Source organism: Clarias gariepinus, chromosome 14, assembly GCF_024256425.1.
Source record: "Clarias gariepinus isolate MV-2021 ecotype Netherlands chromosome 14, CGAR_prim_01v2, whole genome shotgun sequence".
In the NCBI taxonomy this organism is placed as follows: domain Eukaryota; kingdom Metazoa; phylum Chordata; class Actinopteri; order Siluriformes; family Clariidae; genus Clarias; species Clarias gariepinus.
In genome coordinates, this window is record NC_071113.1 from 6718669 (window position 1) to 6731795 (window position 13127).

At 46.3% G+C, this 13127-nt stretch overlaps 7 non-coding genes across 7 annotated transcripts; all 7 read left to right on the forward strand.

Annotated features, from left to right (window-relative positions):
• The first annotated feature begins 2603 nt into the window (after positions 1–2603).
• Positions 2604–2675, forward strand: trnap-agg (transfer RNA proline (anticodon AGG)). Its single transcript has one exon. It is a non-coding gene; the product is annotated as a tRNA-Pro (tRNA).
• A 1403-nt stretch (positions 2676–4078) lies between these two features.
• trnap-ugg (transfer RNA proline (anticodon UGG)) lies at positions 4079–4150 on the forward strand. The gene has a single exon. It is a non-coding gene; the product is annotated as a tRNA-Pro (tRNA).
• Positions 4151–5628: 1478 nt separating this feature from the next.
• On the forward strand, positions 5629–5700 carry trnap-cgg (transfer RNA proline (anticodon CGG)). Its single transcript has one exon. It is a non-coding gene; the product is annotated as a tRNA-Pro (tRNA).
• A 1472-nt stretch (positions 5701–7172) lies between these two features.
• On the forward strand, positions 7173–7244 carry trnap-cgg (transfer RNA proline (anticodon CGG)). Its single transcript has one exon. It is a non-coding gene; the product is annotated as a tRNA-Pro (tRNA).
• A 1484-nt stretch (positions 7245–8728) lies between these two features.
• trnap-cgg (transfer RNA proline (anticodon CGG)) lies at positions 8729–8800 on the forward strand. The gene has a single exon. It is a non-coding gene; the product is annotated as a tRNA-Pro (tRNA).
• Positions 8801–10262: 1462 nt separating this feature from the next.
• trnap-cgg (transfer RNA proline (anticodon CGG)) lies at positions 10263–10334 on the forward strand. The gene has a single exon. It is a non-coding gene; the product is annotated as a tRNA-Pro (tRNA).
• Positions 10335–11802: 1468 nt separating this feature from the next.
• On the forward strand, positions 11803–11874 carry trnap-cgg (transfer RNA proline (anticodon CGG)). Its single transcript has one exon. It is a non-coding gene; the product is annotated as a tRNA-Pro (tRNA).
• Positions 11875–13127: the final 1253 nt, after the last annotated feature.

Here is a 13127-nt window from a genome sequence, read left to right on the forward strand (position 1 = left end):
GGAGCGGATGCTGAAGACAGGATCAGGCCGTCGGCGAACACGGTTGCTTTGCCCCAGTACTCCAGAGCGCAGCAGCGAAACAGTGGAGCCGGTGTCCACGAGCGCTCGCAGTAAGACGCCGTCCAACACACAGTCAATGTAAAGCCCAGCGCGGCTTCCCAAATGTCCTCCCGGCGCTAGTTCAGCGGCTGCTGGTGTACGCTGTCCCGTGCCTCGGCCTCGCCGCGAAACGTCGGAGAGTTGCTCGTTGCCTAGCCGCGACGGGTAGCCCTGTCCCCGGCTAGGTTCACGAACCGAGCGCCACTGAGCTGCAGGCGGTCGCTCGGTTCTTCCGCCGTGATGCACCGCCGATATGGGCTCAGCGCGCTCGGCCTCGCGCAGCGGCAGGTCGCTTTGCCGGCTAACGGCGCGCAGAGCTGTCTCTTGCTCCGGCGCTTGCGCTGCGCCAGCCTCCGCCCCGAGATCCAGCGCCGGGATTTTCACCTCGCCGCTCCGCGTTGGTTGCCGTGGTGTGCTCGCTTTAACGCCGCCGGGAAAGCGCTTCTTCTTCGCAAGTAGTCGCTCCGCTACTCGGCAGCCCGCTTGGATCTTCTGAAGGTCCTCCATTGTGCGCTCGAACCCGTTACTCTCCATCCCACTTCTGACACCAATGTAGCGTTTTTACGCCGGAAGGAATGATGGAGAGACGAGTGAGCTTACAATGCAATGGCTGGGAGTACTTTATTAGGCACTCAGCATGTATAGCATGAGCAGCACCTTCACTCAGGAGCCTACAATTCAGCATCAGCCTGAACTGGAGCACATTTCACACGTCACACCCCCGTCAAACACAACAGGGCCGAAGCCACTTACCCAAACACCTTTGCCCATCACGGTGAACACACCGACATTCCCGCAAGGCATGCTGGTCGTCAGCCGCCGCCCCGCCCACGCCACAATATATATATATATATATATATATATATATATACACACATATATATGCGTAGCAGCGTAGGGCTAAGTCAGGCCGACACCGTGAAGTCCCTTTTACACGAGTTCGCGGACATTTTCGCGGTAGATGAGCACGAGTGCACACATACCAATTTGGTGCAGCACACAATTGATACGGGTAACGCAGCACCTGTTCGGTTACATCCGAGACGCCTTTTCTTAGCTAAACGAGCTAACGCCGAACAAAAGCTGCGTGAGGTGGGCGACTCGGGTGTCATAGAGCCAGCGTCCGGACCGTGGTCTTCACCGGTTGTGTTGGTGCGTAAAAAGGATGAATTCAAAAAGGATGAATCGTAACGGTTTTGTGTCGATTACCGGCAGTTAAACGAGGTGACGCGCAAAGATTCTTATCCGTTGCCGCGAATAGATGATGCGCTGGAACACGTTGCTCGGCATGGTTTAGCTCGTTACATCTGCGTAGCGGGTACTGGCAAGTAAAGCTCGCCCCGGAAGCACGACCTAAAACCGCGTTTTTGATCGGGCAAGGGCTATGGCAATTCCGGCGCATGCCGTTCGGCCTATGTAACGCTCCAGCTACGTTCGAACGGTTGATGGAGAAAGTGTTGGCCGATATTGCTCGCAACCATTGTGTCGTCTACCTGGACGATTTACTGGTACACGGCAGGGAGTTTGAGGTCGCGCTAGCTAACCTACGGGAGGTGTTTTTGCCTATCAGGCGGGCGAATTTGCGGCTCAACCCCAAAAAGTGCCAGCTGTTGCGGCGAGAGACCGGTTTTCTAGGACACGTAATTAGTGCTAGAGGGATTGCCACCGATCCAGCCAAAATTGCGGCGGTACAGAATTGGCCTGAACCGCTAAATGTGTCACAGCTAAGCACCTTCCTCGAGTTAGCCTTGTGTTCGGGCCCCCTCCACAAGTGGATTTACCCACGAAGCCGGGGTTTGATTATTTTTGTTCTTTAAAAGACAAACTGTTCCGTGTCCACGAGTTGGCGCGTAGACACTTGGCGGACGCCGGTGTTAAGCAGCGCCGCTTGTATGATACTCACAGCCGGGGGCGAGACTTTGCTACTGGGGAGCAGGTTTGGGTGTATTCCCCAGGAAGAAAAAGGGGGCTCTCGCCTAAGCTTATGTCGCACTGGGTGGGCCCCTGCACGGTCGTTGCCCAGCTCTCTGATGTAGGTGCGGTTGACGGGGCGGTCGCGATTGGTCGTGCTCCACCAGGACCATCTCGCCCCCTATGTTTCCAAGGCTCACCACTTTACATGTTAATTCCTTTTCAACAAAACCATCTTAAAACATGAAGAGGCCAGGCAGATGTAATACACCAGGGGCAAATCAACAAATAAAGTTCTTCTTAGTTATGATTGAAGATATACTGCTGCAACTCCTGCAGGAATTACAAACCCTGCTTGTGAGATTTGCTGTCTTCCACGACACTTGTATTCTAGCCCTGTTCGACTTGAGTGTAAAGGGCACAACCATACAGACGTTGCGAAGAAAGCCTGGGTAACTTGAACCCCCCCCCCCCCCCCTCCCCCTTAATTTGCTCTGCAACCCTGTGTGTTGAGTATTACCTGCAGACATGTGCTGAAAAACATTGAAAATATACAGTTACCAGCCAACAGCCATCTCGTGCTCCCACAGGCTGGCTCGTTGGTCTAGGGGTATGATTCTCGCTTAGGGTGCGAGAGGTCCCGGGTTCAAATCCTGGATGAGCCCTGATTTAAAAGTGACCACTCTCTGTGGAACATCACACACTGCAACCTTGGGCAGAAGTTTCTGATTAGCCTGGTGGTTAATGAGAGGTTTCAGGTTCCAAATCAGAACATAAGTCCCTGTCAACCAGATCTTGTCTTTAAGCAAATCCTTGTTTCCCAGACTCATGCACATCAGGTTCATTCTGCTTCTACAAAAAGATCTTGAGGCGTAAACAGTACAGTTCTTGAGATCAACAAATAAAGTTCTTCTTAGTTATGATTGAAGATATACTGCTGCAACTCCTGCAGGAATTACAAACCCTGCTTGTGAGATTTGCTGTCTTCCACGACACTTGTATTCTAGCCCTGTTCGACTTGAGTGTAAAGGGCACAACCATACAGACGTTGCGAAGAAAGCCTGGGTGACTTGAACCCCCCCCTTAATTTGCTCTGCAACCCTATGTGTTCAGTATTACCTGCAGACATGTGCTGACAGCCATCTCGTGCTCCCACAGGCTGGCTCGTTGGTCTAGGGGTATGATTCTCGCTTAGGCTGTGAGTGGTCCTGGGTTTAAATCCCGAGCGAGCCCTGATTTAAAAGTGAGCACTCTGAGCGGAGCATCATGGTGACTTTTCTCAGTGAACTCCTGGTTGAACCCAGATTTTACAGTGACCACTCTCTGTGGAACATCACACACTGCAACCTTGGACAGAAGTTTCTGATTAGCCTGGTGGTTAATGAGAGGTTTCATGTTCCAAATCAGAACATAAGTCCCTGTCAACCAGATCTTGTCTTTAAGCAAATCCTTGTTTCCCAGACTCATGCACATCAGGTTACTTCTGCTTCTACAAAAACATCTTGAGACGTAAACAGTATAGTTTTTGAGATAGTGCACAGAGATGATAAAAGGCCCTTTGTGGAATTGCCCACAAATCACTTTCATTGCTGTTTTAATAGCGGTGAATTGAAGGACCTTTTACTTAGGCCTGCAGCCTATTCCAGCCTTGATTTTTTCCTTTCTGGATAGCATTAAGAATTCTCTATTTCTTACCAGCAAAAAGCCTGATTTAGGACAAAGGATTGAACAAGACCTCAGTTTGTTAAAGTATCTTTTCATACAGATTGGAGTTGAGGGAGTTTCTGCAGCTCTTATAAGTAATGGTGACAAAAGCAACCACTTTTCTGGTTACACATTGTAGCAGGTAGCCTGCTGCAGCTCCCAAAGTTGTTGCAAAGCCTTTTCATGTGGAAACGCTGTCTACAAAGACAATTCTGGCCCTGTTTAAAAGGACTGGAATTATAAAAACCATAAATGTGTTCTGAAGAACTACTAGAAACCTTGATCCTTTGTTCCCCATAATGTCTTGAGGAATGATGTCAGGAGTTGAGCATTCCATCTGAGCACCTCCCCTGAAAGGCATGCTGGCTCGTTGGTCTAGGCGTATGGTTCTCGCTTTGGGTGCGAGAGGTCCCGGGTTCAAATCCCGGACGAGCCCTGGTTTTACATTGAACAAGAAGTTGACCTCTCTGTGGAACAAGTGGTTCTGACAAGGGTGCTTGGTTCATGAGAGGTCAAGAAAGGTTCCAACTCCAGTTGAGTCCATAATTCTCTGTCCAGCTGCACCACTGTGACATGGCTGATCATTCCTTGCGAAAACAAAGCCATGTTTCCAAGGCTCACCACTTTACAGGTTAATACCTTTTCAACAAAACAATCTTAAAACATGAAGAGGCCAGGCAGATGTAATACACCAGGGGCAAATCAACAAATAAAGTTCTTCTTAGTTATGATTGAAGATATACTGCTGCAACTCCTGCAGGAATTACAAACCCTGCTTGTGAGATTTGCTGTCTTCCACGACACTTGTATTCTAGCCCAGTTCGACTTGAGTGTAAAGGGCACAACCATACAGACGTTGCGAAGAAAGCCTGGGTGACTTGAACCCCCCCCCCCCCGCCCCTTAATTTGCTCTGCAACCCTATGTGTTCAGTATTACCTGCAGACATGTGCTGACAGCCATCTCGTGCTCCCACAGGCTGGCTCGTTGGTCTAGGGGTATGATTCTCGCTTATTCTGTGAGAGGTCCCGGGTTTAAATCCCGAACGAGCCCTGATTTAAAAGTGACCACTCTGAGCGGAGCATCATGGTGACTTTTCTCAGTGAACTCCTGGTTGAACCCAGATTTTACAGTGACCACTCTCCGTGGAACATCACACACTGCAACCTTGGACAGAAGTTTCTGATTATCCTGGTGGTTAATGAGAGGTTTCAGGTTCCAAATCAGAACATAAGTCCCTGTCAACCAGATCTTGTCTTTAAGCAAATCCTTGTTTCCCAGACTCATGCACATCAGATTCATTCTGCTTCTACAAAAACATCTTGAGACGTAAACAGTACAGTTTTTGAGATAGTGCACAGAGATGATAAAAGGCTCTTTGTGGAATTGCTTACAAATCACTTTCATCGCTGTTTTAATAGCGGTGAATTGAAGGACCTTTCACTCAGGGCATGAAACCAATGTGAAGCAGGAGTTCCTGCAGCCTATTCCAGCCTTGATTTTTTCCTCTCTGGATAGCATTAAGAATTCTCTATTTCTCACCAGCAAAAAGCCTGATTTAGGACAAAGGATTGAACAAGACCTCAGTTTGTTAAAGTATCTTTTCATACAGATTGGAGTTGAGGGAGTTTCTGCAGCTCTTATAAGTAATGGTGACAAAGGCAACCACTTTTCTGGTTACACATTGTAGCAGGTAGCCTGCTGCAGCTCCCAAAGTTGTTGCAAAGCCTTTTCATGTGGAAACGCTGTCTACAAAGACAATTCTAGCCCTGTTTAAATGGACTGGAATTAATAAAAACCATAAATGTGTTCTGAAGAACTACTAGAAACCTTGATCCTTTGTTCCCCATAATGTCTTGAGGAATGATGTCAGGAGTTGAGCATTCCATCTGAGCACTTCCCCGGAAAGGCATGCTGGCTCGTTGGTCTAGGCGTATGACTCTCGCTTCGGGTGCGAGAGGTCCCGGGTTCAAATCCCGGACGAGCCCTGGTTTTACATTGAACAAGAAGTTGACCTCTCTGTGGAACAAGTGGTTCTGACAAGGGTGCTTGGTTCATGAGAGGTCAAGAAAGGTTCCAACTCCAGTTGAGTCCATAATTCTCTGTCCAGCTGCACCACTGTGACATGGCTGATCATTCCTTGTGAAAACAAAGCCATGTTTCCAAGGCTCACCACTTTACAGGTTAATTCCTTTTCAACAAAACCATCTTAAAACAAGAAGAGGCCAGGCAGATGTAATACACCAGGGGCAAATCAACAAATAAAGTTCTTCTTAGTTATGATTGAAGATATACTGCTGCAACTCCTGCAGGAATTACAAACCCTGCTTGTGACATTTGCTGTCTTCCACGACACTTGTATTCTAGCCCTGTTCGACTTGAGTCTAAAGGGCACAACCATACAGACGTTGCGAAGAAAGCCTGGGTGACTTGAACTTTTCCCCCCCTTAATTTGCTCTGCAACCCTATGTGTTCAGTATTACCTGCAGACATGTGCTGACAGCCGTCTCGTGCTCCCACAGGCTGGCTCGTTGGTCTAGGGGTATGATTCTCACTTAGGCTGTGAGAGGTCCCGGGTTTATATCCCGAACGAGCCCTGATTTAAAAGTGACCACTCTGAGCGGAGCATCATGGTGACTTTTGTCAGTGAACTCCTGGTTGAACCCAGATTTTACAGTGACCACTCTCGGTGGAACATCACACACTGCAACCTTGGACAGAAGTTTCTGATTATCCTGGTGGTTAATGAGAGGTTTCAGGTTCCAAATCAGAACATAAGTCCCTATCAACCAGATCTTGTCTTTAAGCAAATCCTTGTTTCCCAGACTCATGCACATCAGGTTCATTCTGCTTCTACAAAAACATCTTGAGACGTAAACAGTACAGTTTTTGAGATAGTGCACAGAGATGATAAAAGGCTCTTTGTGGAATTGCTTACAAATCACTTTCATTGCTGTTTTAATAGCGGTGACTTTAAGGACCTTTTACTCAGGGCATGAAAACAATGTGAAGCAAGAGTTCCTGCAGCCTATTCCAGCCTTGATTTTTTCCTCTCTGGATAGCATTAAGAATTCTCTATTTCTCACCAGCAAAAAGCCTGATTTAGGACAAAGGATTGAACAAGACCTCAGTTTGTTAAAGTATCTTTTCATACAGATTGGAGTTGAGGGAGTTTCTGCAGCTCTTATAAGTAATGGTGACAAAAGCAACCACTTTTCTGGTTACACATTGTAGCAGGTAGCCTGCTGCAGCTCCCAAAGTTGTTGCAAAGCCTTTTCATGTGGAAACGCTGTCTACAAAGACAATTCTAGCCCTGTTTAAATGGACTGGAATCAATAAAAACCATAAATGTGTTCTGAAGAACTACTAGAAACCTTGATCCTTTGTTCCCCATAATGTCTTGAGGAATGATGTCAGGAGTTGAGCATTCCATCTGAGCACCTCCCCAGAAAGGCATGCTGGCTCGTTGGTCTAGGCGTATGATTCTCGCTTCGGGTGCGAGAGATCCCGGGTTCAAATCCCGGACGAGCCCTGGTTTTACATTGAACAAGAAGTTGACCTCTCTGTGGAACAAGTGGTTCTGACAAGGGTGCTTGGTTCATGAGAGGTCAAGAAAGGTTCCAACTCCAGTTGAGTCCATAATTCTCTGTCCAGCTGCACCACTGTGACATGGCTGATCATTCCTTGTGAAAACAAAGCCATGTTTCCAAGGCTCACCACTTTACAGGTTAATTCCTTTTCAACAAAACCATCTTAAAACAAGAAGAGGCCAGGCAGATGTAATACACCAGGGGCAAATCAACAAATAAAGTTCTTCTTAGTTATGATTGAAGATATACTGCTGCAACTCCTGCAGGAATTACAAACCCTGCTTGTGAGATTTGCTGTCTTCCACGACACTTGTATTCTAGCCCAGTTCGACTTGAGTGTAAAGGGCACAACCATACAGACGTTGCGAAGAAAGCCTGGGTGACTTGAACACCCCCCCCCCCCCCCCCGCCCCTTAATTTGCTCTGCAACCCTATGTGTTCAGTATTACCTGCAGACATGTGCTGACAGCCATCTCGTGCTCCCACAGGCTGGCTCGTTGGTCTAGGGGTATGATTCTCGCTTATTCTGTGAGAGGTCCCGGGTTTAAATCCCGAACGAGCCCTGATTTAAAAGTGACCACTCTGAGCGGAGCATCATGGTGACTTTTCTCAGTGAACTCCTGGTTGAACCCAGATTTTACAGTGACCACTCTCCGTGGAACATCACACACTGCAACCTTGGACAGAAGTTTCTGATTATCCTGGTGGTTAATGAGAGGTTTCAGGTTCCAAATCAGAACATAAGTCCCTGTCAACCAGATCTTGTCTTTAAGCAAATCCTTGTTTCCCAGACTCATGCACATCAGATTCATTCTGCTTCTACAAAAACATCTTGAGACGTAAACAGTACAGTTTTTGAGATAGTGCACAGAGATGATAAAAGGCTCTTTGTGGAATTGCTTACAAATCACTTTCATCGGTGTTTTAATAGCGGTGAATTGAAGGACCTTTCACTCAGGGCATGAAAACAATGTGAAGCAGGAGTTCCTGCAGCCTATTCCAGCCTTGATTTTTTCCTCTCTGGATAGCATTAAGAATTCTCTATTTCTCACCAGCAAAAAGCCTGATTTAGGACAAAGGATTGAACAAGACCTCAGTTTGTTAAAGTATCTTTTCATACAGATTGGAGTTGAGGGAGTTTCTGCAGCTCTTATAAGTAATGGTGACAAAAGCAACCACTTTTCTGGTTACACATTGTAGCAGGTAGCCTGCTGCAGCTCCCAAAGTTGTCGCAAAGCCTTTTCATGTGGAAACGCTGTCTACAAAGACAATTCTAGCCCTGTTTAAATGGACTGGAATTAATAAAAACCATAAATGTGTTCTGAAGAACTACTAGAAACCTTGATTCTTTGTTCCCCATAATGTCTTGAGGAATGATGTCAGGAGTTGAGCATTCCATCTGAGCACTTCCCCTGAAAGGCATGCTGGCTCGTTGGTCTAGGCGTATGATTCTCGCTTCGGGTGCGAGAGGTCCCGGGTTCAAATCCCGGACGAGCCCTGGTTTTACATTGAACAAGAAGTTGACCTCTCTGTGGAACAAGTGGTTCTGACAAGGGTGCTTGGTTCATGAGAGGTCAAGAAAGGTTCCAACTCCAGTTGAGTCCATCTAAAGGTTCCAACTCCAGCTGATCATTCCTTGTGAAAACAAAGCCATGTTTCCAAGGCTCACCACTTTACAGGTTAATTCCTTTTCAACAAAACCATCTTAAAACAAGAAGAGGCCAGGCAGATGTAATACACCAGGGGCAAATCAACAAATAAAATTCTTCTTAGTTATGATTGAAGATATACTGCTGCAACTCCTGCAGGAATTACAAACCCTGCTTGTGAGATTTGCTGTCTTCCACGACACTTGTATTCTAGCCCTGTTCGACTTGAGTGTAAAGGGCACAACCATACAGACGTTGCGAAGAAAGCCTGGGTGACTTGAACTAACCCCCCCCCCCCTTAATTTGCTCTGCAACCCTATGTGTTCAGTATTACCTGCAGACATGTGCTGACAGCCGTCTCGTGCTCCCACAGGCTGGCTCGTTGGTCTAGGCGTATGATTCTCGCTTAGGCTGTGAGAGGTCCCGGGTTTATATCCCGAACGAGCCCTGATTTAAAAGTGACCACTCTGAGCGGAGCATCATGGTGACTTTTCTCAGTGAACTCCTGGTTGACCCCAGATTTTACAGTGACCACTCTCCGTGGAACATCACACACTGCAACCTTGGACAGAAGTTTCTGATTAGCCTGGTAAATAATGAGAGGTTTCAGGTTCCAAATCAGAACATAAGTCCCTGTCAACCAGATCTTGTCTTTAAGCAAATCCTTGTTTCCCAGACTCATGCACATCAGGTTCATTCTGCTTCTACAAAAACATCTTGAGACGTAAACAGTATAGTTTTTGAGATAGTGCACAGAGATGATAAAAGGCTCTTTGTGGAATTGCTTACAAATCACTTTCATCGGTGTTTTAATAGCGGTGAATTGAAGGACCTTTCACTCAGGGCATGAAAACAATGTGAAGCAGGAGTTCCTGCAGCCTATTCCAGCCTTGATTTTTTCCTCTCTGGATAGCATTAAGAATTCTCTATTTCTCACCAGCAAAAAGCCTGATTTAGGACAAAGGATTGAACAAGACCTCAGTTTGTTAAAGTATCTTTTCATACAGATTGGAGTTGAGGGAGTTTCTGCAGCTCTTATAAGTAATGGTGACAAAAGCAACCACTTTTCTGGTTACACATTGTAGCAGGTAGCCTGCTGCAGCTCCCAAAGTTGTTGCAAAGCCTTTCCATGTGGAAACGCTGTCTACAAAGACAATTCTAGCCCTGTTTAAATGGACTGGAAGTAATAAAAACCATAAATGTGTTCTGAAGAACTACTAGAAACCTTGATTCTTTGTTCCCCATAATGTCTTGAGGAATGATGTCAGGAGTTGAGCATTCCATCTGAGCACTTCCCCTGAAAGGCATGCTGGCTCGTTGGTCTAGGCGTATGATTCTCGCTTCGGGTGCGAGAGGTCCCGGGTTCAAATCCCGGACGAGCCCTGGTTTTACATTGAACAAGAAGTTGACCTCTCTGTGGAACAAGTGGTTCTGACAAGGGTGCTTGGTTCATGAGAGGTCAAGAAAGGTTCCAACTCCAGTTGAGTCCATAGTTCTCTGTCCAGCTGCACCACTGTGACATGGCTGGTCATTCCTTGTGAAAACAAAGCCATGTTTCCAAGGCTCACCACTTTACAGGTTAATTCCTTTTCAACAAAACCATCTTAAAACAAGAAGAGGCCAGGCAGATGTAATACACCAGGGGCAAATCAACAAATAAAGTTCTTCTTAGTTATGATTGAAGATATACTGCTGCAACTCCTGCAGGAATTACAAACCCTGCTTGTGAGATTTGCTGTCTTCCACGACACTTGTATTCTAGCCCTGTTCGACTTGAGTGTAAAGGGCACAACCATACAGACGTTGCGAAGAAAGCCTGGGTGACTTGAACCCCCCCCTTAATTTGCTCTGCAACCCTATGTGTTCAGTATTACCTGCAGACATGTGCTGACAGCCATCTCGTGCTCCCACAGGCTGGCTCGTTGGTCTAGGGGTATGATTCTCACTTAGGCTGTGAGAGGTCCCGGGTTTATATCCCGAACGAGCCCTGATTTAAAAGTGACCACTCTGAGCGGAGCATCATGGTGACTTTTCTCAGTGAACTCCTGGTTGAACCCAGATTTTACAGTGACCACTCTCCGTGGAACATCACACACTGCAACCTTGGACAGAAGTTTCTGATTAGCCTGGTGGTTAATGAGAGGTTTCATGTTCCAAATCAGAACATAAGTCCCTGTCAACCAGATCTCGTCTTTAAGCAAATCCTTGTTTCCCAGACTCATGCACATCAGGTTACTTCTGCTTCTACAAAAACATCTTGAGACGTAAACAGTATAGTTTTTGAGATAGTGCACAGAGATGATAAAAGGCTCTTTGTGGAATTGCTTACAAATCACTTTCATCGCTGTTTTAATAGCGGTGAATTTAAGGACCTTTCACTCAGGGCATGAAAACAATGTGAAGCAAGAGTTCCTGCAGCCTATTCCAGCCTTGATTTTTTCCTCTCTGGATAGCATTAAGAATTCTCTATTTCTCACCAGCAAAAAGCCTGATTTAGGACAAAGGATTGAACAAGACCTCAGTTTGTTAAAGTATCTTTTCATACAGATTGGAGTTGAGGGAGTTTCTGCAGCTCTTATAAGTAATGGTGACAAAAGCAACCACTTTTCTGGTTACACATTGTAGCAGGTAGCCTGCTGCAGCTCCCAAAGTTGTTGCAAAGCCTTTTCATGTGGAAACGCTGTCTACAAAGACAATTCTAGCCCTGTTTAAATGGACTGGAATTAATAAAAACCATAAATGTGTTCTGAAGAACTACTAGAAACCTTGATCCTTTGTTCCCCATAATGTCTTGAGGAATGATGTCAGGAGTTGAGCATTCCATCTGAGCACCTCCCCTGAAAGGCATGCTGGCTCGTTGGTCTAGGCGTATGATTCTCGCTTCGGGTGCGAGAGATCCCGGGTTCAAATCCCGGACGAGCCCTGGTTTTACATTGAACAAGAAGTTGACCTCTCTGTGGAACAAGTGGTTCTGACAAGGGTGCTTGGTTCATGAGAGGTCAAGAAAGGTTCCAACTCCAGTTGAGTCCATAATTCTCTGTCCAGCTGCACCACTGTGACATGGCTGATCATTCCTTGTGAAAACAAAGCCATGTTTCCAAGGCTCACCACTTTACAGGTTAATTCCTTTTCAACAAAACCATCTTAAAACAAGAAGAGGCCAGGCAGATGTAATACACCAGGGGCAAATCAACAAATAAAGTTCTTCTTAGTTATAATTGAAGATATACTGCTGCAACTCCTGCAGGAATTACAAACCCTGCTTGTGAGATTTGCTGTCTTCCACGACACTTGTATTCTAGCCCTGTTCGACTTGAGTGTAAAGGGCACAACCATACAGACGTTGCGAAGAAAGCCTGGGTGACTTGAACCCCCCCCCCCCCCCCCCCCCCCCCCCTTAATTTGCTCTGCGAACCTATGTGTTGAGTATTACCTGCAGACATGTGCTGACAGCCATCTCGTGCTCCCATAGGCTGGCTCGTTGGTCTAGAGGTATGATTCTCGCTTAGGCTGTGAGAGGTCCTGGGTTTAAATCCCGAACGAGCCCTGATTTAAAAGTGAGCACTCTGAGCGGAGCATCATGGTGACTTTTCTCAGTGAACTCCTGGTTGAACCCAGATTTTACAGTGACCACTCTCCGTGGAACATCACACACTGCAACCTTGGACAGAAGTTTCTGATTAGCCTGGTGGTTAATGAGAGGTTTCAGGTTCCAAATCAGAACATAAGTGCCTGTCAACCAGATCTTGTCTTTAAGCAAATCCTTGTTTCCCAGACTCATGCACATCAGGTTCATTCTGCTTCTACAAAAACATCTTGAGACGTAAACAGTATAGTTTTTGAGATAGTGCACAGAGATGATAAAAGGCTCTTTGTGGAATTGCTTACAAATCACTTTCATCGCTGTTTTAATAGCGGTGAATTGAAGGACCTTTCACTCAGGGCATGAAAACAATGTGAAGCAGGAGTTCCTGCAGCCTATTCCAGCCTTGATTTTTTCCTCTCTGGATAGCATTAAGAATTCTCTATTTCTCACCAGCAAAAAGCCTGATTTAGGACAAAGGATTGAACAAGACCTCAGTTTGTTAAAGTATCTTTTCATACAGATTGGAGTTGAGGGAGTTTCTGCAGCTCTTATAAGTAATGGTGACAAAAGCAACCACTTTTCTGGTTACA